Source organism: Notamacropus eugenii, chromosome 6 (genome assembly GCF_028372415.1).
Source record: "Notamacropus eugenii isolate mMacEug1 chromosome 6, mMacEug1.pri_v2, whole genome shotgun sequence".
NCBI lineage: Eukaryota > Metazoa > Chordata > Mammalia > Diprotodontia > Macropodidae > Notamacropus > Notamacropus eugenii.
The window spans coordinates 286,430,759-286,454,521 of NC_092877.1; the positions used below are offsets into that span (position 1 = coordinate 286,430,759).

Sequence of the window (23,763 nt, forward strand, 5' to 3'; positions counted from 1 at the left end):
GATGGGATAGAAGATATTGCTCTTTCCTCTTTCTTTTCCTGTAGACTATAAAAATAAGGTGTGATGTTACTTGGTCCTTTTCTTTTCCTTTGCTTTTTCTCACTTGAGTGAACAGACCAGAGGGCAGCAACATGATGTCATTTCTTTATCTTCCCTCTTCCATCAAGAGTAGAAAAATTGTGACTTTTAGGAAAAAAATGGTGGTCTAAACACCCATGTTTGTCTAGGTGATCTGAGAGGGAAGTTCCTGGACCTTTCTGGCTACCTATTTTAACTTAATGAATAGAGGTTCTGAGAATCTGGTTTCTATAAATAGCAAAGAGTTTTTCTTTTCCATCACTTGTAGTTTTCCTCTTTTGTCATCTTTGCCAATGTGATGCATATAACATGAGAATTATTTTAATTTGTGTTTTTGTAATTATTAGTTATTTGAGTATTTTTTTCATATGTGTCTGCTGATGGATTAGATATTTTTCTTTGAGAACTCTCATTCCTATCCTTCTGTATCTTCCCCAAATTCCTTCTCCCTATCTCCCCCCCACACACTAGGCTCTGACTTTCTACCCATTACTCTGACTGTTCTCCTGCTGAGGTCATGTTCTTGTCCTCCCCTGAGGTCCTGGGATGACCTTTTACTGAGCTCTGCTTAGAGCTTTTCTTCTGTTGCTTTCTGAGGCATCTTTCATGACCCTGGCTTCTCTAAATTCAGCATTTCTATACAGGATTCTGGCAATCTTTTCTGTGCAGACCTTGGCTTGGGTAGAGGAGTTCATAGCTGCTGTAATTATATTTATATTTTTGTACCATGTGTTTTTTGTGCTTTGGTTGGGCTGTTTGTGGAGGATTTGGACTGTTTTAGGTCTTCCAAAATGGTCTGTTTCTTACCTAATTTATTAAAAATATTTTTTTAAAACATGACCAATTCAATATACAGAAAAGACAACATGGCATAGATAAATCCTAGGAAAATGCAGCCATAGAATCCTTTGACTGAAAGAGCTTAGAATTAACAATTCTAACAATCTCCTTGCTCCTCTACATCATATGTGAGTATCTGTTTTTTAAATGGGCAAATTATCCCAATTTGCCAGCAAGAAGCAATATCCAAGGCTCAGAGGATGAAGACTAACACTAAATTATTTGTGTGGCCCTTTGTACATGAAATGATGATTACTTGCACAGCTTTGTTTTGAGAGAAACCTGAATTATAAATGAAATTGAAGATACTACTTATTCCAAGTTACTTTCATTTATCCCTGACTACTTTTCAATAACAGTATCTTCTCTTGAACAAAATTTGCATTAAAAACTGGCTAAAATAGGTAGATCAAAGAAAAAAATATATAAACTATGTTAACACAAAGAAAGGCATACTGGGTAGTCTACTTGAGTCTGCCCTGACTACCACTCAGCTGCTTAGTTAAATTAAATTTTAAATAGTAAAAAAAAAAAAAAAAAAAAAAAAACCTTGAAATCAATGGCACTTATATATCCTTCATATATAAACTGAGCTGGAGAATTATGCAGGCTTTATCTACCACTCAGTTAAAGTCTGTATCTGAGGTTTATGATGATGTGATCTTTAAGTCATTCATCCATGATAAAGGGATAGAAAGGAAGCCTGGGAGCATTTTTGTGTTCATTTTGCAAAGGTTGTGTTCAAAGACAAATTGAAGTTACTCGGCTATCAGTCTAATGCTCCAAACCACAGCTTAAAGGTTATACTGAGTTCTGATCTTAAAGTGGAGGTCAGTTAATGTCATCAGATGTAATATTGATATGCCAAAATGACACTAATTTCAGTTTTGAAGAACTCTGTCAGACCAACTTCATTTAAAAAATATATGCTTTTAAAGTTACAGCACTGTCAATGCTATAAAACATCAAGAATCAGAATGTGCTTCTACAGTGTTAGAATTGAAAACATTTCTCTACCTTATTATATACTTAATTTATATTCTTCTCTTCATATTCCTTTTTTGGTGTACAGATGATATTTAGAATATTCAATCCAATACCAAATGATGGAGTGCCCATTATATAACTGCTTGATAATAACTTCAGTGTCATTCTCTTAGAGTTTAAGAATTGTCGTAAATGCAACGTAATAAAAGATTCACATTTCTATAAAGCCTTTCAAGTAATAAAAAAGTGTGCATGCTTTTGAGGCTTACAACAATTCTATAAGGTTCAGTTTCCTTATTTTTAAGATGGAAACTGTATTAGTAACATTTATTAGGCACCTACTATAGTAATGCCAGGACCTGTACTAAGAACTGGGCATACAAAAAAAAAAAAGCATATTAGTCTCTTCCCTCAAGTAGCTCACAACCTAATGAATGGTTATCTACATTATACAATGAATGGGTGCATCTAAAATGTATTAAAAAGTTTAAAATTTTTTGAAGAAATGGGCAAAGAATTTTGACAATAATGAAGTGACAGATCTGGGAGACATTGTCATTTCTTTTTTTTTTTTCTTTTCTTTTTTTTTTTTTTTTATAAATATAATGGAGTTTTTATTAAAAGGTAAAATATGGGCTGTTCCCCTGCGTAAGACAAACAAGGATTCTACTTTGGTCAGATTCCACTGGAGCCTTTCCCAACCATGACATGTGCGCTGCTGCCCTCCTGGAGCCTGTTCCCTGCCTTGATGGATCCTGCTCCCAGGGCAGGGCCGCTGGTTGGAGCCTCTGTGTCCATGACTGGTTTCTAGGCAGTTCTAAGAAGCAAGGGCAGAGGGCAAGAGAGGGTCTCCACAGAGTCTCCGTACAGACTCTATTGTCCTCCCCAGAGGGGAAGGCTCTTACAACAATTTATTTTCAGAGCCCTGGGCAGAAACAAATGCAGTGCAAGCTGAGGATGGCAGGAATGTCCCAGGTCTATGGAATTCAGACAGCAGACAGACACAGTCTGCTTAGGCCTTATAGGAGGAGGAGGACACGTTGCCACCATGACCCGTCCAGTTGGTGTGGATGAAGTGTCCTGGTTTGGTTAAGAGTTCATAGGTGTGAGCACCGAAGTAATCCCTCTGAGCCTGGATCAGGTTGGCAGGCAGCATCTCATGTCTGTACCCATCATAGAAGGAAAGCGTGGTGGTGAAGCATGGCATGGGGATGCCAGCCTGCACGCCGCTGCTGATCACCCGTCGCCATGAGTCCTGGCAGTTCTGCATGGCAGTCTTAAAGAAATCGTCCAGGAGAAGGTTCTGGAGTTGGGTGTTCCGGTCAAAGGCATCTTTTATCTTCCCCAGGAAGACACTGCAGATGATGCAGCCTCCCCTCCACATGAGGGCAATCCCACCATAATTGAGTGTCCAGCCGAACTCTTTGGCTGCCTGACGCAAGAGCATAAATCCTTGGGCGTAAGAGATAATCTTGGAGGCATAGAGGGCCTTTCGAATGTCCTCCAAGAATGACTTCTTGTCACCCCCAAACTTAGTCTCCGGGGGGCCTACCAACTTCTTGCTGGCTTGAATCCGCTCGTCCTTCAGAGATGACAGACATCGTGCAAAGGCAGCCTCTCCGATGAGGGTCACAGGGACCCCGTACTCCAGGGCAGAGATGGCCGTCCACTTCCCAGTGCCTTTCTGGCCAGCACTGTCCCTGATCTTTGGCAGGAGGTGTTGGCCATCACTATCTTGAAACTTAAGGATATTGGCTGTGATTTCAATCAGGAAGGAGTCCAGTTCTGTCTTATTCCATTCTTCAAATACCTTGGCCATCTCATTGTGTTCCATGCCCAGGATGTCTTTCATCAGGTGATAGGCTTCACAAATCAGCTGCATGTCTCCATATTCTATCCCACTGTGCACCATCTTGACAAAGTGACCAGCACCTTCATCTCCCACCCAATCACAGCAGGGTTCCCCAGTGCCCACTTTGGCAGCGATGCTTTGGAAGATTGTCTTGATGTGAGGCCAGGCTTCTTTGTTGCCTCCAGGAATGAGAGATGGCCCATAGCGGGCCCCTTCCTCTCCACCATTCACACCACTTCCCACAAACAAGATGCCTTTGGCTTTGAGGTCTTGGCATCGCCTTGTGGTATCTCTGTATTCTGAATTCCCCCCGTCGATGATGTCACCAGCTTCCAACAAAGGCACCAGTTTCACAATGAAATCATCGACAGCCTGTCCAGCCTTGACAAGCAGGATGATCCGACGGGGCTTCTTCAGCTTGGAAACCATTTCCTCCAGGGAGTGAGCTCCAATAACCTTAGTCCCCTTTGCCTCATTGGCCAAGAAGTCATCAGCTTTGGAGACCGTTCTATTAAAAGCACACACCACAAAGCCATGGTCATTCATGTTTAAAACTAGGTTCTGGCCCATGACAGCCAGTCCAATCAGGGCAATATCAGCTTGGGGCATGGCGGCGGACAGCGCGGGCCGGAGAGGGCAGGTCCGGAGCGGCGAATGGACGAAGGCTCCCGCTCGAGGTTCGGCCTCGGAATCCAACATTGTCATTTCTAAAACAGGTGCTGTGTGCTTATTTCAAAAAATGGTGAATGTAATCTTAGGCAATGCATCTTGTCTGTTTTAGAAGACCAAACAATTTCTAAAAAACTGACACTATTTGTAGTAATCAGCTCTAAGAGCCATGGGATATTTCACCAGCCAAATATAAAATGAAGTCCTTATATTCAGAGAAAAGGGAACCTGATAGTTTACCTTTTTCTTTAATGTTCAATGTCCTCTTTCTGAAACTACCTGTACCTCCACTGCTCTGATATGTTATATAGTTCTACTAGTTTCTACGTATGTCTGTAAACATATCTATAATGTGTGTGTTCATCCTTCGTTGCTGAAGAAGATCATGCCATCAGAAAAATGATGACATGACTTGCACTTGACTTTGTTTTGAGTGAGGGAGGGTTGTGCAGATCACCAACCTCGCTTCTCCTCCAGAGCCATCTGAATCCAGTGACCAGATGTTCATGACGATGTTGTTGATCATTGTAATGATGATTTGGAAGTTATCTGTGATCTTTAAATTGGAATTTTATTTTTTTATTATCAGAAATTTTGATCAAATTTATTCTCCTTTTCCCCTCTTATAATACTGTAATTGTATCTATGTATTTTTACTTTGGGATCATGTTATGTTTGTAATAGAGAGCATGTGCTCTTTTAATATTAGGGCTTTTTGCTTCCCTTCTTTGATTTTTCTCCATTTCTACTCTTTTGCATTCCCAGCCCAGCTATTCTCTCTTGTTTATTGAATGAAATTGTGCCTTCTGTGGTTCTTCCCTGAGTCTTATTTCTCTCTTGAACCTTTTAGAACATCCTGCTTTGCTTCCTTGCTTTATGGGGGGAATTCATAGGATCCTGGCCTCAGCAAAGTTATCATCTTCCTTCATCTTGCAATGTTTATTCAGAGATGTTTCAGGCTAGTTAAATGATCTAAAGAAAATATCTCTTCTATCATTAATTTCCCTATTAGTTTGCTTGCTGGTGCTCAAGGATTTTAAGTCGGTTAACTTCTGAGATTTTTGACAATTTCAATCCTTTCCACATCACTTTCTGACTACTTTATCTTTCATGGTGAATTCCCCAAAAGACTAGATTTAGAAGTTATTGATCTCAACCTCTTACCACTTTTATTAACCCAAGCTTCTGCCACATGTAACTTCTGGGTGGGTAGATAGAGGGGCAGAACCAACCTCAGCTTTATACCATTCCTATTTCATTTAGCCTTGGTGGAGCCTTCCCTGCTCCCATTCCCTTTCTTTCTTATTTCTCTGGTTGAGTAAGCACTACTGCAGTACAGCCTCCAGCCACACTGTTGGCCCACACTTAGTAGGCTTCCTACTATCCTGTACCTCTGTCTTTTACACGCAGGGTAGTGGAGAGTGAATAAGGTTGAGTTCTATTGCTTATAACCTCACAATTATAAAATGGAGGTTTGGGAGATGTTTAGTTTGCAAAAATTACAGCAGTACTACAATAGAATTGCTGAATGTAACCCAGAGTAAAAACTCATGATTCCTTTTTTGTTACCCTGCCAAAACTTGGGGATAAGGGAACATACCTTTGGGACTAGGAAATAGACATTTTTTTTTTAATTTATCACATTGTTATTTCATTAAAGTTCTTTGTATCTTTAGACCATGGAGAAAGATTCAATTTGTTTACTTCTTGTGCATAATTTTTATTTTGGAGAGTTTTCAGAAGCTATGAGGATCAGCGAAGATGTTTGACAGAATGTATAGTATTTCAAATTGTTGGTCATGTGATCCAAACAGGCATTGAGATAGAAAGAACTCTTACCTCAGATGATATTGGCTTATGATTAAGTTTCTATGTTTGTACTCTCAACTATGCCAACCAATCTCTCAGTGTCACTGTTCTTGGCTCTTTTCATTCAGTCTCTTTTTTTCTAGTTAAATTTAATTTAGTACGTTATTTTTCCCCCATTACATGGAAAAACAATTTTCAAGTCATTTTGAAAACTTTGAGCTCCAAATTCTCTTCCTCCTTCCCTCCTCACCTCCCCATGCCCTCATTGAGAAGGGAAGAAATTCTATATAGGTTATACATGTGAATTCATGCAAAAGATGTCTGTAACAGACATGTTTTGAAAGAAAACACAGACAAAAAAAAAACTTCAAGAAAAATAAAGTTAAAGAAAAGGAGTGTACTTCAAACAGTATTTGAAACAATCAGTTCTTTTTTGGAGACAGCATTTTCCATCACAAGTACTTCAGAGTTGTTTTGGATTGTTGAATTACTGAAAATAGCCAAGTCATTCACAACTCATCCTCTTACAATATTGATGTTAGTTTGTAAACAGTGCATTTTACTTTACATCAGTCCATGCAAGTATTTACAGGTTTTTCTGAGAGTATCTTACTCATTATTTCTTATACTAAAACAGTATTCCATCATAATCACATATCACAACTTAATTCAGACTTGCTTAACTTGTTCAGATGATCATCCCCTTAATTTGTAATTCAGTGTCACCAGAAAAGAGCTTTTATAAAAATTTCTGTACGTATGGCTCCTTTTCCTTTTTTTTTTCTTATGGTATTTCTAGGTCAAAGAGTACATATGATTTTTTTCTAACCCTTTGGGAATAATTAAAAATCATTCCACAGAATTTTTGAATCAGTTCACAACTCCACCAACAGGGCATAACTGTCTCATTTGTCATTTACCTTTTCTTATTAGCCAATCTAATAGAAATGGGGTAGTTGCTCAGATTTTTTATAATTTGAAATTTCTCCAATCACTAGTAAGTTACAGAAGTTTTTTTTTAAATATATATATATATATATATATATATATATATACATATATATATGAGTATGGATAGCTTTGATTTCTTCATCTGAAAACTGGTGTTATCTTTTGATAGTTTATCAATTGGCTCTTATTTTTTTTTAAATTTGACTCAGTTCTCTATAATTCTGAGAAATGAGGCCTTTGTCAGAGAAATTACTCCATTTTTTTCAGTTACTAATTGCTAACTGTACTTCCTTCCATCGCATTTCCCCCACTACTTATTCCAGTCTCTCTCCTTTCAACATGTCCTTCCTCAAAAGTGTTTTGCTTCTGACTACCTCCTTCCCAATCTTCCCTGTCTTCTGTCACTTCCTTTTCTCTTATAGAATATAGATTCCTATACCCAACTGAGTGTGTATGTTATTCCCTATTTAAGCCAATTTTGATGAGTTAAGTTCACTCACTCACTTATTCCTTCTTCCCCTCACTATAAAAGCTTTTTCTTGCCTCTGTTATGTGAGACGATTACTCCATTCTACTTTTACCTTTCCCTTTTTGTCAGTATATTTCTCTCCATCCCTTAACTTTATTTTTAGATACCATTCCTTCATATTCAACTCACACCTGTTCTCTCTTTCTATATACTCCTTCTAACTGTTCTAAATATGATAAAGGTTTTAGGAGTTACAAATATCATCTTCACATGTAGGAATGTAAACACTTTAATCTTATTAAGTCCCTTATAATTTCCCTTTACTGTTTACCTTTTATATACCTTGAGTGTTATATTTTTTTGAGCCATATATGGCCTTTTCATTAAGAATGCTCGAAAGTCCATTGAATATTCATGTTTTCCCCTGAAGGATTACACTCATATTTGATGGATAGATGAGTTTTGGTTGTAATCCTAGCTCCTTGGTCCTGTTGAATATCATATTCCAAATCCTTTGACCTTTAATGCAGAAGCTGCTAAATCTTGGGTTATCCTGAGTGTGGCTCCATCATACTTGAATTGTTTCTTTCTGGCTGCTTGCAATAATTTCTCCTTGACCTGGGAACTCTTGAATTTGGCTATAGTATTCATGGCAGTTTTAATTTTGGGTTTTCTTTTAGGAGGTGATTGATGGATTCTTTCAATTTCTATTTTACCCTCTAGTTCTAGAACATCAGGACAGTTTTCCTTAATAATTTCTTGGAAGATGATGTCTAGACTCTTTTTTATCATGGCTTTTAGGTAGTCCAACAGATTTAAAATTGTCTCTCCTGGATCTATTTTCCAGGTCAGTTGTTTTTCCAATGAGATATTTCATATTTTCTTTTTTTTATCCTTTTTTATATTGTTTCTAAATTTCTCAAAAAGTCATTGGTTTCCATTTGCTCCATTCTAAATTTTAAGGAATTATTTTCTTGAGTAAGCTTTTGGACCTCCGTTTCCATTGATGATTCACTTTTTAAAGCATTCTTCTCATTAGCTTTTTGGAGTTCTTTTGACATTTGGCCTAGTCTGTTTTTTATGGCATTATTACCTTTGGTATTTTTTTGTGTCTCCTTTATGAACATGATAACTTGTTTTTCATAATTTTACTGCATTACTCTCATTTCTCTTCCACATTTTTCTTCTACTTCTCTTACTTATTTTACAAAATCTTTTTTGAACTCTTTCATGGCCTGAGACCACTTCCTGTTTTGCTTGGGGACTTTGGATGTGGGAGCTTTGACTGTTATCTTCTGAATGTGTATTTTGATCTTTCTTGTCACCACAGTAACTTTCTGTAGTCATAATTGTTTTTATTTTCCCCACTGTTTGCCCATTTCCATGGCCTATTGCCTATCTTTTAACTCTTTGTTGAAGTAGGACCAGATACCCTTTGACCCAGCAGTATTGCTTCTGGAACTCTATTCCAAAGAGATCATTGAAATGGGAGGGGTCCCACAAGTATAAGAATATTTATAGTAGCTCTCTTTGTGGTGGCCAAAAACTGAAAATCAAGGGGATACCCATCAATTGGAGAATGGCTTAACAAGCTGTGGTATAAGGATGTAATGGAATAGTATTGTATTATGAGAAATGATGACCAGGAAGACATCACAGAGGCCTGGAAAGACATATTAATTGATGCTCAGTGAAAGGGGCAGAACCAGGATAATTTTGTACACAGCAACAACCACAGTATGAGAAGAATTCTTCTGGTAGATTTAATACTTCATTGAAATGCATGGACTTAAAAAATTTCCAATGCACAATTGAGGCAAAAAGTCTTCCACATCCAGAGAAAGAACTATGGAATTGAATCACATATAGAAACAGACCATTTTCTTTTATATTATGGTTTGTTTGGCTTTATGGTTCTCCCATGCATTTTAATCCTTCTAAGCAACATATTTAATAGGAATGTATGTGTAGAACCTAAAAAAAATAAAATAAAATAAAGTAGGGCCAGGTCTATACTGGCATGGGCAGGGCTGCACTATGCTCTTCTCTCACCCTGTTGCCACAGACCTTTCCTTTTGATCTTCCAAGTTGTCTTGGACTGGAAATTTGTTTTACTCCATCTTTTTGTTTCGGGTGGAATGTTCTGCTGCTCTAGAATTTGTTTAGTGTAATATCTGAGGGAATTTGGAAGTGTTTGGGGGAAAACGTGGGCAAGTCTCTTCTTTTACTCTGCAATCCTAGTGCCACCTCCTATCTTGCTTCTTTAAAACTATTCTGGAATCCGTTTCTTTGAATTTCCTAGAGCCACATTTCTGACATCTTCTTCCTCAGATTCCTATTTGCAATCATGATTTGGACCTCTGTTACTGATACTCCTTTCAGATTTTGCTACTTTTCTATATTTTCACATCTTCTTGTTCTTAACAAACATTACGCTGTTTCCCCATTCCCACTTATGATGATTATCTGAATTCATCTTTACCTTTCCTAAACTCTGACTGTGAAATCTCACTGCCCCCAAATTTACTGTCAATTAGATTCTCTGGCCTACATGGGCTTTGGATTTTCATGTCTCTTTATATAGTTTGAAAATTACTTGAATGCCTGTTCTAGATATTGTGTGAGGGATTGATGAGAAAGATGAAAATGATACAATCCCTCTAATGAAGCTTAAATACTCTCTTATTTTCATTGAGTCCCTTGTTGTCATCTGCCTAGAAAATAAGCAGATTTACATAATGTGTAAGATATTCTTCTATATAATTTAAGAAATATTAACTTTAGAAACTTATTTGGTTCTAAGTTATAATTGCATTTTACTAAGCTTTTTGAGGGAAGAAGTTGTTTTGTTTTGCATGGATTATCCCAGCACCTCGCACATAAGAAGTACTTGATAAATGTACGATAATGATAATGTTAGAAGTTTTGTATAAGGAAACAAATGCTTTTTATTCCTTGATGCTTTTATTCCTTGATGCTTTTTATTCCTTTTGCATAAATGATTCATCCTGCTTTTGAAAGCTTATCTCAGAATATCTTGGGTGCCTGAAACCATTGAAATATAAAGTAGCAAACTGAAATATTGAGAAATAAATGAAGACCCATTATAGAAACTATAAAAATTAGGCCTAAAATTCAATCTTACAGGCAGGGTAAGTCCATTCCACTGGACTTTTATATCAAGTGAAATAAAAACACCAACTTCTACACAAAAGGATGTTTTACTGAGATTTAACAAACAGTAAAGTGATAGCGACATAGATTTATGAGTCACCTCTGTTGAACTGCTGATTGACTACATGAAAATGAATGAGAATAAAAAAAAGATGAAGGATGGAATCATAGAGTGAGATAAGACAGGGAAAGAGAGCAAGAGATGGGGGGAAAGGGGAATGGGAGAGATAGAGACAGACAGGTAATTGGGGGCATTCACTTTTAAAGGAAAAGCAAAAAATGAAAAGTTAAGATAAAGAAAGGATACTCAGAGATGGAAGCATTATGGAAGTCAAGAAGAATGAGATGTTGCATGGTATCTAATGCTACAGGTCAAGGAGAATAATAAGAAGATAACAGATGTTTTGATTTCACAAAACGATGATCATTGATGGCCTTGAAAATCCTGCTTCAACAGAGTCAAGGGAATGAAAGCCAGAAGGGGAGACAATTGCCCATCTCACTTTGAGGTCTCTTCCAGTACAAAATCTATAACCCCGAGTTTAGAATAGATTTAGGGTGATAACATAGCACTGATACTGTTTCCAAGGACTATAACAACAAAATCAAGAGCAACAGATTGCCCCTCTAGCAGCCAAAGTACTTTTCCATGTCTAATTCTCAAAGTATCACAAAGGGGAAAAATTTGGATTGGAAGAGAAAATTCTGTATCTCATATTCCATGTGTTTGCTCTCATCATCTTGTATTACGTTCTGTTACAACCTATTCTCCTTTCAGAGAAAAAATTATTTTTAGAACCCTAGAAAATTATTGTAACTCAAAGATGTGTTGCTCATACTATTAGATACTGGCTCTCAGTATCTCTCTTTGTCTTTGCAGTGGTGCACATTCTTTGAGTTAAAACAATTCATGAACCAATTCAAAAGGATTTTGAATTTTATACAGAGCCAGTATTCATATACCTAACTTTATTGAGGGAAAAACACAACTCCAGGACACACTATGTGAAAACGATCTGGGAAAATAAACAAGTAAAGTAAAAAATAAAATAAGTTAACTGCCTTCTGAAATAATATCTATGTATGTATATGGAGAGAGATTCCAATCATGAATACTAAATAGTTACATCCCTGTATGAATGTGAACTAGACAAAGGAACAAAATTTAAAGTTAAAAATATTTCTAGAAAACCATCAATCAACAAGTATTGTACTCCACTACTACGTGATTCATTGAAGCCACTATAATCCTCACCAATATCCTCATGAGGTACAATGGTTATATTGAAGCAACACAGACTCCCACCTAAATATCACATGAATTGAAGGATATGACCTATTACATCATCACCAGCTAAGATGCTGTTGTTATATTTAGATAATCAACAATTTTTGGGGGGAAATGGTTTATCATTTTTTTGGGGCTACCACTATCTAAAATGATGTTTAGAATCCAATAGGCATCTAAATAATAATGGTATTTTTTTCTTTAAATTTAATCAAATGTTAATGTTAAAATGTTAAAAATATATTTGTGTATCAATACATCAATTACCCTTGCATTTCATTAAAAATCATGCTTTCTTTACCAGTATTGTTCAGAAATGCTTTAATAAGTGTCCTTTAAGTAATCAGCAAGGAGAAAAAAACAACATTATTTGATAGCCAGGGTCTATGTGATGAGCCTCTAAAAACTTAAAAAATAATTCTTTATTTGTTATTTGTTCCTTCTCTAGGCCTATGGTCAAATCTTTCATAGCTTGGGCTGTACAATGTCTGAACCCTGCTAATGTAGCCATTGAGAACTTAAAGTCACATGCACATGGGCATGAGGTATTAGTGTAGGAAATCAATGTACAGCAGAGCAACAAACAGCACATAGCCAAACATATAGGAAAGGCAATGTAAACCTGATTATACACCAATGGTAGCGTAAACACAAGTATATTGATTCAACCTATTAGTCAAGATCACAGTATATATAGAAATATCTAAATGAAAGAAAAGAATTTTGAATATTAAAAAAAATAAAACATCATGATGGGCTTCAAATTCTCCGAAGACTTTTACATTTTACAAAAAAAATCAAATTGTGTCATTTAGAAAATCACTATGATATTTTTAAAATCTAAAACTTGATGGCTATGAAAAATGAATGAAGATGGAGTATTTTTTTTGTTTACTTTTTTTTGCAGGTAGTTGTACTGAATAGAAATGGGATATTTATGATCATTCTATATCCTTCCTCCCTACGCAACAAATACACTAACAGTTGTTCTCCTAAGAAAGGCAAGATAATAAGTTTCCATTACTACTTCATACTCCATCCCAATGAGTTTTTGGATTGGCACCAAAATAATGACACTAAAGGTAACAATTTTGATACTTCCTACAACTTATATTTACTTGACTTTATAGATAATATAACAGGACTGTATGAACTAAGAGAACAATCAGATAATAACCATTCTTTTCTTATAAGCTAATTAGATAATGAATCTGGGAAATCCACTACAGATATGTGTAATCTCTACTTCAAATAGATTCCTGGTGGCTTCTCTTGAAGAGGTTATGACTGTAAATGCTAAGCACTTCTCTTTAAAATCACCTTTTGAAGTGGAGCTGCCCTAAAAGTTACCACTAGGGATATCCCAAACGTGCACATTCTCTCTCTGTCTCTCCATTCACAGTCAAGATAATGGAGAATATACCAAATCCAAGTGAATTCATACGGGGTAAAGGTACTTCTAATGCCCTTCTGATCTCTGTTGTGTTGTACTGATCCCAGCTGTCTTTATATGTCATTCATTTTAATTCCCCTCTTCAATTCAGATCATTCCTTGTAAAACAATTAATCACAAACATTCAATAGAGTAATATATCTATGGCTATACACACACACATATATACACATATATATGCATAATATACATATGAGCATGTGCACACACACACAAACATATTCTAGGATATTTTCACTCATTGCCTTTGATGCAAAGGAGCCACTACATAACTTTTCAGCATTAAAAGGAAACAAGTATTTGGAGAGAAGATATACAAAGGAGAGATGCTTATTGCTCTCCAAACATTTTACACACTTCCCTTATTTCTATATATAGAAACACAGCAGGATTTTTTCTATACAGCAGGACTTTGAGACTATAGAGGAAACGTAATGGCTTTAGATAGATGCTGTGATCACTTCAAAGTCTAAAAGTGTATTATTGTACAACTATCTATTTCTAGCATTGTCACATAAAGATGATATTAAAACTAGTTATATTTTCTACCAAGGATCCTAAATTCGGTATCATTTTTTTGAAATTTAATAAGTAAGTTTTTAAATGACACTTCATCTTCTTTTCTGTACTATTTACATGAAATCATGCTCTTTAGTAATGTGATGAATCGGATCATATATTACAAAGTCTCACTAATTAATTGGTAACAAAATAATCGTTATATTATTAGAGAGGACTTTAAAGGTAACCTCTTCTGATTTGTCCCAAAAAGAAGCACCTGTTTCTACTATATCTTTAGTCATCCAGTCTCTCATAAACATTTTCCATGATTCTATTTCCCCAATCAAATTTTTCAGGTTTTGAATTACTTTGGTTATTAGAAAATCTGGCCTTATATTGAGTAAAAATGTGCCTCCATGTAATTTTTACCCATTCTTCTTAGTTGTATCTTTATAAAAACATTAAATGAGTCATGCTTTCCCTTACTTTCATATAATTACTAATTCTATGGATTTCTCCAATGATCATTTCAATAGAAAATGATAATGCTAGCTTTTCTTTTATCCAACATAAAGATTTATTTTTGGATTTTTGTTATGTATTTGCATCTTGCTAATCTTTAGTTTGTTTTCATTACATTTACATGCGTACTTTCAGTCATCTAATTAATAAACATTTATTAAGCAACTATTATGATAATCTTGATAATCTGATAATCTTGAGGTATATAAAAATGGCAAAAGACTGTCCCTTTAGACTTCAGGCACAGGGAAACCTTAATGAAAATTTCTCAAGTTAGGAAATTGAGTGTCTTATTTGAGGAGCATCAAGGAGAGCAATGTCACTGAATCACAGAGCATATGGTATGGGCAAAGTAAAAAAAAATACTAAACAGTTAGAAGGGTAACAGGTTGTAAGGGACTTTGCATGTTAAATGGGTAATTTTCTAGTTGATTCTGAAAGGGATAGATATGCACTAGGTTTTATTAAATAAGGGGATGATAGGTAGCCTGGGTGCCTTCCTGGTAGGTTATTGTTATCCTCCACAGTGACAGGAAAGTTAGGAAGGAGAGAGATTTTTAGGGAAAGACAATGAGTTAAATTTTGAGCATGTTGATTTCAAGATGTCTATAGGATATTTGTTTAAGATCTCTAATAGACAGTTGAAGATGTGAGTAAAGTTATAACTGGATAGGTAGATCTGACAGTCGTCAGCATAGAGATGATAATTGAAAGCATGTGAGTTGAGATTACCAAATGAAGCAGTACAGAGGGAGAAAAGAAGAAGGGCAGGATCTATACCTTGGAGGCAATCAACTTTAGTTGGAAATATGTCAAGAATATTTTACAGAAATTATCTACTATTTAGAAACATGCCAAATTATTTTCATTCCAAATCTAATTATTTTATTGAATTGTCCCACAGAAATGTATTTTCTTCTCAATATTTACTTTTGAAGCATACTGCCTAAATACTTGCATGCTCATTCCTCATAGTTCTTGTGGTTATTCTTCTTAAAAGTTTACTTTATATACTATATATATGTATATTGAACATACATATAGCTTACTTTACTTTATATTCCTGTATTTAGAGATAAAATTCTAATGCTACTTAAAATCCTTTGGTAAAATAAGAGCATATATATATATATATATATACACACATACACCCAAACATAAACACACACACACACACATACGTAAATATGTTCATGCTTCCTATGTTATGTTGGGGAAAATTCTATAATCTTATTAATTATTTAAAGTAATATCTCAGTTAATTAATGTTAAATTACAATGGCAGTCTTGTTGAATGTATTATGAACATAGTAGTATCAATATGAGGGAACCAACCACGATTGATGTGATTATATTAAATGGCAAAGGAGTTAATAACTATTATGGTATTACTTTAATGTTTCTTTATTACTTTAAAGAACAGACACTTTTAATGCATTTTTACTATATTTTATGGCAAAACTGTAAAGTTAGTTAAAATCACTGTTTCCTCCCTTTAATTAAATCTAATAATGTTAATCATGTTACTTTTGTGTTTGTGTGGCTACAAATGTAATACTTAACCTGTTAATTTTCTAATTAATTTAGGAATTAACTGCAAAGTATCATTTCTTATACTTAAGCTTTCTACCTAGTTGAAATCTATTATTTTGCTCTTTCTATTTACTTTCTCTCTGAATTCAAAGAGTTAAGATAAAGGGTCAAAGATCTATTTATTCTTTTAAATTTCAAGTGGACTGTGCATCCACATAAAACAACCCTATCAACTTCTTGGTCCTTTTATTCATACAAGCAAAATTTTACTGCAATTCCCACTTCTGAGTCAAATCAACCCTTCTGATCGCCTCATGCTTATTTATTTCAATACATGATCTAGCCACTAGAACATGAAAGTTCAAGTGCAAGAACTATTTCATTTTTGGGGATGCATCATTGGTGACTAGGAGAATGCTTAATATGAGCTTAATTATTTTTTGTTGAATTTAAGTAATGGCATGGCAATATGAGGAAATGCATGGAAAGTGTCATGATAATATTTCAATTCAGTTTAATTTAATAAACATTTATTAAAACCCTACTATGTTCCAGACACAGTGCTAAGCACTGGGGATACAAATAAGAAAAAAGTCAATCCCTGTCCTCAAGAAGACAACATATAAAGGAAGGTTGGAAAACCTGCAGATAAATGGTGTGAAGGGGGCATCTACAATCAAGTAGAGCTGAGATGAATGGAGTGAGCTGAAAGTCCTATCTCTGCCTTTTATAAAGTAAGATGTTAGGAAGAGTTTGATATTCCACCTTCTAGGGCTCCAATTAGAGCAAAAAGGAAACCGAGGGAGGTGTTGTACCTATTTTAGTCAGAAATATGGTGATGAGATTAAGTGATAAGTTTATCCTCCCACAGAGGAAATAATAGTACAGAGGAGAAATACTTTAGAGTGAAGGATGCTAGAGAAAGGAAATCTCATGGAGATGGTGGTACAAAGACAGTATCTTGAAATGGATACAGAAATACACATTTATATGTGACAAAGAGGGAACTAGGTAAATTGAATGGAATGAACAAAGAAAGCAAAGAAAGCCAATGCCATGAATACCAGCTGACTATGGGATACACGTGACAAAACAGTGATAAATAAACCAAAAGGAAATGCTGAGGCCATATTGTGCAAGGACTGGAATTTCAGGGAAAGTATGGGATTTATTTTTAATAAGATTTTAATGGAGTTTAATGGTTTCTCAACAGGAATAATCTTATATTTAGGAAAGATGGAAATGGGAAGATACTGCAATAAACTATCACAGATTATATTAGTGATCCAGATATGAAGCAATATTGGCCCAAACTAGAGAGGCAATAAGATTTGAAAGGAAATTATAAAAGCAAGTAGTATTAGCAAAGAGCAATCCCCAAAATTCGGTTACTGACTGGATTCAGGAGAAGGGAGGAAACAAACATGACTTGTAGGTTATGAGCACAGACAGTGGTAGGCCTGGGAAGTCAATGAGAAGGAGGTGCTTGGAAGAGAATTCAGTCCCAATCCACAAATGTTATTAAGTACCTTGTATATACAAAGTAATATAATATTTTTCTTTAAATATAATAAACATAACACATTTTTGTAGCATCTTATGATAGAAAAAAAATGATTTCCCTCACCAAAATCCAGGGAGGGAAATAGACAATTTAATTCTAAGGTAAAAATTACCATTCCAAAAGAAATAAATGTCCAGGCAGATAGTTGAAAATAGAATATTAATGTTTGGTAGAGTAGTCATGATTGGAGATGTTGATTTGTGAGCTATTCCTGATGTGGTTGTGTTATTTAAAGCTACATACAGGGCCATGATCATTAAAGGATAGCAAGCACGTATAGATATTAAATAGTAATAGAAGAAGATGAAAGACTGGACATTAAGGCTTATGCAACATTTAAGAAGTGGGAGGAAAAGAAGGATTCAGCTGAAGAAACAAAGTGCTTAAAAGTAGGAAGCATATCAGAATAATTTATTGGCATGAAATTGAACTGAAGGAAATATTTCAAGGGGATGGTACCTAGTAGCAAATGCTACATGTATAAAGGGCTTGCACATATGCAAACCACATAAGCTGAAGACTTTAATGTGGGAGACTAGAGATCTTCACAAGGAACAAGACATTCTAATTTAGCCTATCATATGGTAGAAAGCAGCATCTTTTCATTTCCTAGAGTTGGAACTGGATGAATCACTAAATTTACCTGGCTCAGGTACAGTAGTTCTCTTTTTCCAGAGGTGACTTCAAGGGGTGAAGGATATGAATGCACACCCTCACAATAGTGGTATGAATACAATACACTTAGAGGAAACAGTCTTCTCCTTCTCCCAGCTCAGAAGACCCAGAAATAGACTTTGGGCTTTAATCTGTTTTATTTTTCAAGTATGGGGACATTGGACTATAGAATATGAGGTTGGAATCTGAAGCTAGTCCAACACAGAAACCTTGAGAACCAGGATCTGGGATGTAAGCAAGGATTTGGGGAAGGAAATTGAACTCAGAGGAATGAATGTTATATAGGAACTAAATTAAGTTGTATACTTAACAGTGTGTGGGGGTCAGCTGGGGGGATTATACCCCTTACATGTTAAGGTGAATATTTATATGTCTCTAATTCTTTTGCATATGAAGTAAATATTCCATTGTAAAAGTATTAATTTTATGTATATGGTTAAACAGAAGTAGCTCAGACTCCCTAATATTGGGAGGTAACACTATCAGTAAGCACTTGAGTATAGGGCAGAAACAAGGAACCTTCCAATCCATATAGGGAGCCATGGAACCAAGAGGGGAAGTCTGAAAAGTTTTTTTTTGCTAGAATCTATCAGAAGGGGCAGAGAATCAAAGGGACTGAGATGATTAGATTTGGTCAAAGATCTCTATGAGACCAAATTCAGTAGAGTGCTCAGTATAGTGGAGGGTGGGAAGTGAAGTCCAACTGAATGAAGCAAAGGCATAGAGGTAGAAGGGGTAATGAGGTTATGATGTTGGGGGGGAAAAGAAGGAAAGTGAGACTGTATTGAAGTTAAGGGAGAAAAAAATAAGTTAGACTAGAACATGTTTATAGGCAAGGAAAAGAACGAAATGACCAGGATAGACTAAAGATGTAAAAGAAATAGGAAAACTGATGAAAGAAAGTACTTAAGGAAGTAAAACAGCTGAGATTTATCCCACAGAGATTTGTAGAACATCTCCTTTTCAATAAAATGAATATAGGCATTGATCTACGTACCCAGGGTATGAAAGAAAATAGAACAGAAGAAAGGAGAAACAGCTAGTAGGTCTAAAAATAAATTCAATATATCACATAAGTATTTTATATTACTTTTGTTTGGTTTTCATTAACCCCTCTTTTGTGGAGAAACTTTAAAAGTATGTTTACTATGAAAAGTTTCTTTTTTCTGTTAACTTCTTAACATAGTATGAAAAAGAATGGAATATGCTATCTAGAAAAATATGAGAATATACTAAATATAGAAGTAGCCAATAAAATGCAAATTTGATAGCTACAAAGACTATTTGTCTGCATCAGAATTTGCTGTACCTGAAAACTGTTACACAAAGCTAGCTTTCATACCTTTAAGTTCTCCCTTAGGCTCATTGCTGCTCTACCACTGGTAACATACAGATAGAGAAAAGAGGGGAGAGCTTCATTAGTGAGACCAAACAGTAGGTCAGAGGGTCTGAGAGAAGACGTCTTCTCTTTAATGTATAGAGCATGATTTTTGTTGTATATCAGAGATCTGGATCCCTTAGCAAGAAGGAAGTTCATGTCATTGATTCTTCAAATGAAGAAGTAATGATAGGTATATCTTTCCTGGATCTGATTCTAGATAATAAAGAGAAACTATTTCTTGAAATACAAAAGATAGATCTCTTGATAACAAACAAGCTAACCATCTTAAAATTTATGATAGAAAGGGAAAGAAAATCAGGCATAGTTTGAAGCACACCTCAAATTATAAGTGTTACATGCATTACAGTAGGATTCTATGACCTACAAATTCTTCTGAGAAAGATATTCCAATAGAAATAAGATGAAGAAAAGAGAAATGTGTTTAAATAAGGGATCTTTAACCTGGTTTTGTTTTGGCACGGATCCCTTAGGACGTTTGATGAAACCCTTGTACATTTTCTCAAAATTATATCTTTAAATGCATACATACTAATACGAAGCGTTATAAAAGAAAATAATTATATTGAAATGAAGATGATTTTTTAAAATAATCCATGTTCACATACTCCTTGATATCTATTAGTAGATCTCTTAGGTCTCCATGAGTTGCATACTGAGAATTTCTATGCAAAAAGAATGCTGTGTATGTATAGGGAACATAATACTCTACCTAGATTTAAAGAAGATAATGATCAGGAGATGAAAGAAGAGGTCAGGGGTAGTAATAGCGCATTTAATTCAAATGAGAAAACAGTTATTTTGTGCAAAAATATGCAAAAAACTATACCAGGTAATTGGGAGACAAAAAAATGAAATAATCCTTTTTCTCAAAGAAGTTTCTACTATGGTAAATTAGAGTAGTAAAATACACACATACACATACACACAAGTAAATTCAAGATAATATTTTGTATCCCCAATGCTTAACACAGTGCCTTACACATAGTAGGTGCATAATAAATGTTGATTGATTATATACTCAAAAATAACAGGACTATGGAATTGTTTCATTTGTCTTATTGATTTCATATGGAGAATTCCAAAAGTTCCAGATGAACAAGAGGATATATATATATATACACATATATATATATGTGTATATATATATACACATATATATATGTATATATATATACACATATATATATATATGCATGTATGTGTCTGTATGTATGTATATATGCTTGGATCCCAGATGCTACTTGGATTCTGTCTAGAGAATCCTGCACTACATATTGGTAAATCTTACCAGGCCGATTGAAAGCTGTACAAATGCTATGGCATTTTTCAGACAGCTTTGATTACCATATTGGATTTTGCTAATGAAGGGATGCCTGCAGAGTAGTGAAGGTCAAGGTGAGGTGCATGCATTTCCTTGCCTAAAATGTCCAAAGTCATTTTAATCATGCCAGCTGCCTTGCCTTCATCAAAGTCCCTTGTCTTTTAGGATATCAGAGAGCCAAGCTGCGGATGTTTATAATTACAGTGTAAAACCATCAGCATCTTTGTTCATCAAAGTAGATTAAAGTAATTTATGTGATGGGCAGGAATACTTGCAATGCAGACCAAAAATGAGGCATGCATCATCTGAAAAATTTCTGAGCATAGTGACCTGTAAATAATAGCACCCACCAAGTTCTGGGTAGTGTGCTAAGTGCTTTCAAGCTAAGTGCTTTAAAAATATTTTCTCATTTCATCCCTGCAACGACCCTGAGAAGTAGATACTGTTATTATTCCCATTTTGCAGTTGAGAAAACTGAGGCATAATGAAGCGAAGTGACATATTGAAGGTAACATAGCTACTAAGTATCTGAGCTAATATTCAGACTAAGGTCTTCCTGACTCCAGACCCAATACTCTACCCACCAGGACTGAGTTTCAAGCCTTGTTGATCTCTTTCCTGTGAAATCCTACCAGAATTACTTGCTTTAATAGGCCCCATGCTTTGGCCATTCAGGTTACTGTTGGTAATTAGGATCATAGATTTATAGATAGAATTGAATACAGAGGACATCAAGTCCAAAATTCTTACTTTACAGAAGGAGGTACTAAGACCCTTGGAGATGTAATTTATTTAAATTTATGCAGGTGATAGGAATTTGAAACAAGATTTGAAATCATATAGTTTTAATCCCAAGGTAGGGCTTTGGCTACTATACCATACTTCACTCAACAACTATGAAAGGCGGACCAAAGGTATTGCCTAATGGTTAGGGCCCTGAACTAAGAATCAGGAAGAACTTGTTTCACATTCCACTTCAAACATTGACTAAGTAATTCTAAATATGTCACTTCTTTTGGGTGCATTATTTTGTTTGCTCATTTACAAAATGAAAGGAAAAGATTCGATGACAGTTAAGATCCCTTGAAGCTCTAAATCTATGTTTTATTATCTCATGATTTTTGTTGTATATCAGAGATCTGGATCCTTTAGCAAGTAGGAAGTTCATGTTAATGAAGTTTATGCAAGATACTAAGGGAGGGGGGAGGAGTAAATATGGCATGGCTTCTGCAATCAAAGAACTCACAACCGAGCTTTGGGTGAAAAAAGCATAGACTCATTTAACTAGATGCCACGGCAGGGACATTTGAATGAGAATGTTTACCATTAGGACTCCCTGTCTCTTCACGTGGATCATATACTATATTTTTCCTGATATCCCATAGGCTCAAAGGTAGGACTATAACATTTATAAACAGCCTTCAAATTTCAGCTCAACTGTCACATCCTTAAATTAATCCTTTTCTGATCTCTCCAGTTGATGGTATAATCACTCTCCCCTGAAACTAGTTTTTATTTATGTTTTTACTTACTTGTATGTGGAGTTTCATCCTGTCTTCCCAACCATTCCCCTTGCCATTTCTTTGAGATAGAGGACTCTTTCAACATTTTTATAGTAGCCTCTGCGCCTAGACTAGTACTTGGTATATGATAGTTAATTATCTGAATATATTTCGGTTCCCAGCTTCATTAGCCCTGTTAATAGCTCTCTAAGACCCTCTTTGTATTCTTAGAATCTGATGTTCTTTTTACCTTGCTCCACCCCCATGGTACACTAAATTTGATACAAAGACATTACTGAAAGCTGGAAAAGTGGGGTAATATTTATTTATTTGTTTATTCATTTATCCATTTGTTTTACACTGAGAGTAGATTGAGCTGCCTGAGTGGGCACCTAGCTAGCTTGGTAACCCAGGTCATTTGTCATTTTCTCCCTTCTGTCCCCCCCTCCCCCTCCTTTGGGGTTTACTGTCTTGAAGTCTTTCCTTCCTTCCTTCCTCCCTTAATTCCTCCTCCATTCCCCCCTTCTTCCCTTTCTTCCTCCCTCCCTTTCTTCCTTCCTTCCTTCCTTCCTTCCTTCCTTCCTTCCTTCCTTCCTTCCTTCCTTCCTTCCTTCCTTCCTTCCTTCCTTCCTTCCTTCCTTGTCATTCCAAAAACTTTAAACCCAGTACAATCTGAAGACCATAAATTGGACAACAATACATCCCTGCCTAAGCTCCACTTAATGGCTGGCTTAGAGTGATTATCAATAGTAACTGTTTCTGTTTCCTTCCTAGCTTGATTTAGTTTTATTCTTTTGTTGATTAAAAAGACTATTCCCTGACTACTTCTTAAAGAGGCCTATTCACTCAATGGCCATTACCTCCCTCTAAGTGAGCACCTGAAAAGGACAGCCTAAAAAGGCCAAGATCTCCCATTGCATCCTGGGCCATCTTCAGTCATCCTGATTAATATCTGGTCACTGGATTCAGATGGTTCTGGAGGAGAAGTGAGGCTGGTGACCAACACAGCCCTCCCTCCCCCAGAATAAAGTCAAGTACAAGTCATGTCATCATTTCTCTGATGTCATGGTCTTCTTTGAAAATGAAGGATGAACACAACAACCTGTTTTACATGTTATTTATTTTCAAATTTCATATAAAAGCTATAACTCCAAATATATACATATACACACA

At 35.6% G+C, this 23,763-nt stretch overlaps 1 pseudogene; it reads right to left on the reverse strand.

Moving 5' to 3' along the window:
• Window positions 1–2,902: 2,902 nt before the first annotated feature.
• Window positions 2,903–4,429, reverse strand: LOC140511428 (6-phosphogluconate dehydrogenase, decarboxylating pseudogene; annotated as a pseudogene).
• Between the last annotated feature and the right edge of the window lie 19,334 nt (window positions 4,430–23,763).